Source organism: Palaemon carinicauda, chromosome 31 (genome assembly GCF_036898095.1).
Source record: "Palaemon carinicauda isolate YSFRI2023 chromosome 31, ASM3689809v2, whole genome shotgun sequence".
In the NCBI taxonomy this organism is placed as follows: domain Eukaryota; kingdom Metazoa; phylum Arthropoda; class Malacostraca; order Decapoda; family Palaemonidae; genus Palaemon; species Palaemon carinicauda.
In genome coordinates this window covers 17,120,451-17,124,969 of record NC_090755.1, presented here as the reverse complement: position 1 = coordinate 17,124,969, position 4,519 = coordinate 17,120,451, and positions in this window count along the sequence as shown.

Genomic DNA, 4,519 nt, shown 5'->3' with positions numbered 1-4,519 from the left:
CACTTGGCATAAAGGCCTCTATCGTGGCCAAGGGAGAGCACTTGACATAAAGGCCTCTATCGTGGCCAATGAGGAGCACTTGACATAAAGGACATTATCTTGGCCAAGGAAGAGCACTTGACATAAAGGACTTTATCTTAGCCAAGGAAGAGCACTTGACATGAAGGCCTCTATCTGGGCCAAGGAAGAGCACTTGACATAAAGGCTCCTATCTTAGCCAAGGAAGAGCACTTGACATAAAGGCCTCTATCTTGGACAAGGATGAGCACTTAACATAAAGGCTCCTATCTTAGACAAGAGAGAGAACTTGACATAAAAGCCTCTATCTTGGCCAAGGAAGAGCACTTACCACAAAGGCTCCTATCTTAGCCAAGGGAGAGCACTTGACATAAAGGCCTCTATCTTGGCCAAGGAAGAGCGCTTGACATAAAGGCCTCTATATTGGTCAAGGAGGAGCGCTTGACATAAAGGCCTCTATCTTGGCCAAGGAAGAGCATTTGACATAAAGGCCTCTATTGTGGCCAAGGAAGAGCACTTGACATAAAGGTTTCTATCTTAGCCAAGGAGTAACACTTTGCATAAAGGTCTCTATCTTGGCCAAGGAAGAGCGCTTGACATAAAGGCCTCTATCTTGGCCAAGGAAGAGCATTTGACATAAGGACTCTAGCCTGACCAAGAAGAGCACTAGGCATAAAGGCCTCTATCGTGGCCAAGGGAGAACACTTGACATAAAGGCCTCTATCGTGGCCAATGAGGAGCACTTGACATAAAGGACATTATCTTGGCCAAGGAAGAGCACTTGACATAAAGGACTTTATCTTAGCCAAGGAAGAGCACTTGACATAAAGGCCTCTCTCGTGGCCGAGGAAGAGGACTTGACATAAAGGCCTCTCTCTTCGCCAAGGAAGAGCACTTGACATAAAGGACTCTATCCTGGCCAAGGAAGAGCCCTTGGCATAAAGGTCTCTATCGTGGCCAAGGAAGAGCACTTGACATAAAGGCTCTATCTTAGCCAAGGAAGAGCACTTGACATAAAGGACTCTATCCTGGCCAAGGAAGAGCACTTGGCATAAAGGTCTCTATCGTGGCCAAGGAAGAGCACTTGACATAAAGGCCTCTCTCTTAGCCAAGGAAGAGCACTTGACATAAAGGACTCTATCCTGGCCAAGGAAGAGAACTTGGCATAAAGATCTCTATCGTGGCCAAGGAAGAGCACTTGACATAAAGGCCTCTATCTTAGCCAAGGAAGAGCACTTGACATAAAGGCCTCCCTCTTCGCCAAGGAAGGGCAGTTGACATAAAGGCCTCTATCCTGGCCAAGGAAGAGCACTTGCCATTAAGGCCTCTATCGTGGCCAAGCAAGAGCACTTGACATAAAGGACTTTCTCTTGGCCTAGGAAGAGCACTTGACATAAAGGACTTTATCTTGATCAAGGTAGAGCACTTGACATAAAGGCCTCTATCTTGGCCAAGGAAGAGCACTTGACATAAAGGTCTCTCTCGTGGCCGAGGAAGAGGATTTGACATAAAGGCCTCGTTCTCAGCCAAGGAATAGTACTTAACATAGAGGCCTCTATGGTGGCCAAGGAAGAACACTTGACATAAAGGCCTCTATCGTGGCCAAGGAGGAGCACTTGACATAAGGGCCTCTATCGTGGCCAAGGAAGAGCACTTGATATAAAGGCCTCTATCGTGGCCATGGAAGAGCACTTGACATAATGGCCTCTATCTTGGCCAAGGAAAAGCACTTGACATAAAGACCTCTATCATGGCCAAGGAAGAGCACTTGACATAAAGGCCTCTATCGTGGCCAAGGAAGAGCACTTGAAATAAAGGCCTCTATCGTGGTCAAGGAAGAGCACTTGACATAAAGGACTTTATCTTGGCTAAGGAAGAACACTTGATATAAAGGCCTCTATCTTGGCCAAGGAAGAGCACTGGACATAAAGACCTCTCTTGTGTCAGAGGAAGAGCACTTGACATTAAGGCCTCGTTCTTTGCCAAGGAAGAGCACTTGACATAAAGGCCTCGTTCTTGGCCAAGGAAGAGCACTTGACATAAAGGCCTCTATCGTGGCCAAGGAAGAGCACTTGACATAAAGGACTTTATCTTGGCTAAGGAAGAACACTTGATATAAAGGCCTCTATCTTGGCCAAGGAAGAGCACTGGACATAAAGACTTCTCTCGTGTCAGAGGAAGAGCACTTGACATAAAGGCCTCGTTCTTGGCCAAGGAAGAGCACTTGACATAAAGGCCTCTATCGTGGCCAAGGAAGAGCACTTGACATAAAGGACTTTATCTTGGCTAAGGAAGAACACTTGATATAAAGGCCTCTATCTTGGCCAAGGAAGAGCACTGGACATAAAGACCTCTCTCGTGTCAGAGGAAGAGCACTTGACATAAAGGCCTCGTTCTTGGCCAAGGAAGAGCACTTGACATAAAGGCCTCTATCGTGGCCAAGGAAGAGCACTTGACATAAAGGACTTTATCTTGGCTAAGGAAGAACACTTGATATAAAGGCCTCTATCTTGGCCAAGGAAGAGCACTGGACATAAAGACCTCTCTCGTGTCAGAGGAAGAGCACTTGACATAAAGGCCTCGTTCTTGGCCAAGGAAGAGCACTTGACATAAAGGCCTCGTTCTTGGCAAAGGATGAGCACTTGACATTTTCCTAGCAAGTAGGACATTGCCTAGAGACTGACCATATATGCTGTACATATGATCAGCGCTCAAGACCCCTCTCGACCCATGCTAGGACCAAGGAAGGCCAGGCATTGGCTGCTGATGACTAAGCAAATAGACCTAATGATTCCCACAAAAACCCCCATCCTTAGCTCACAAGGTTGGTGAGGATGCAGACACATAGAAACTAACGAGTTTGAGCGGACTCGAAACACCAGTCCCGTGATCACCAGGCATGAACATTTCCAATATGCCACTGCAACCCTGATTATTTATTATATTGGATTTCGTTGAGACCCATTGCCAACGAACTAAATCCGATACGATTAATATTAGTGATTTGGCAATTATCTTCGCAAAAATATAAATATGTAAACAATGCTTTTAAAGGCAATTATACCTACTGACCGAATGGTGTAACCCTGGTGTCGCAATATACATAATTGAAAAGACTGAAAACAAATAGAAAGAGCAATTAGAGATTTCAGACATCCGCCATTGAAGATTGTCAACATCTTACCAAAGTCTACGGACTCAGCTTTCCCTTTTTCATATGTTGACCGGAATAAATCTACTGTATAATAATAACAATAATAAGCAAAATTGAGAACTGGCTCCGGATCACCTCCAAAATTTATTGGATTCCCCGGAGCTTAATACTAATCCGTTGGTAAACTTTGGTGAAAATCCGTCCAGCAGTTTTCATGTAATCTTACTCACAAAAAAAACAAACACAAATAAAGGCAAGAGATTTACCTCCTAGGCGGAGGTAATTAACAAGGGATTAAATATTACCGCACCTTAATATAAATACAAAACTTGATATCGCATGATTCACAGATTAATTTATTCCTACATAAAACAGTTTTGGAGACCACAAATCTCCGCCAGGGCTGGGCAATCAATCTTACCTTCACTGTTAAAAATTTGCATTAACCAAACAGTAAATATCTGGCAATATTTATTTCAGGATTCTTACCATTTCAAAAACGGATTTATTGACATAAATTAATGATATTACGTTCAACATCTACTTGTAAAAGATAATAACGAAGTAGGGTAAAATTAGGGTCGCCTGTATTTTACTGAAATATGGCTGTGAACAGATAATTTCCGATTGAAATTAAGGTGTTTTTTTTTTTTTTTTTTTTTTTTTTAAACGGCGTTACTTTAAAAGGTCCAAAATGTTAATCTCTCACAAAATCTAATAAATAATTTTAAAATTCCACCTATAAATTATTGATTAAACACGATGATGAAACGGACGAAAAACACACAAGACATGTTCTGGAAGTAGAATTCTCAGTCCTCTTGATTGCTTGATTTAGAATAAGATCACAATGCTTTCTCAAAAGAGGCGATAATAAAAGCAATTAAGATGTATCCTTCAAACCTCTTTATCTTTATATGTATATATTCATATACACACATATGTATGTGCGTATATATATTCATACAAGACATATATTACACTCCTCCTAATATCTGGATTCTTACTACCTCGGCATCAGAGACCCAAGGGGAAATCGAACCCGGGCCCGGTTCGATTCCCAGGCGACCAGAAGCTATTATCTCAGAGTTGACTCCCCCTTGGGTCTCTTATCCCAAATCAGAGAGAATCCAGATATTAGGGGTATAATATATAGCTTACATGAATATGAAAAACACGTCTAAATGTGCAAAATTATCATGTATGTATATATATATATGTATATATATATATATATATATATATATATATATATATATATATATATATATATATATATATATATATTATATATATATATATATATTCATATATACATACATACAAACATACATATAAGAATAAATA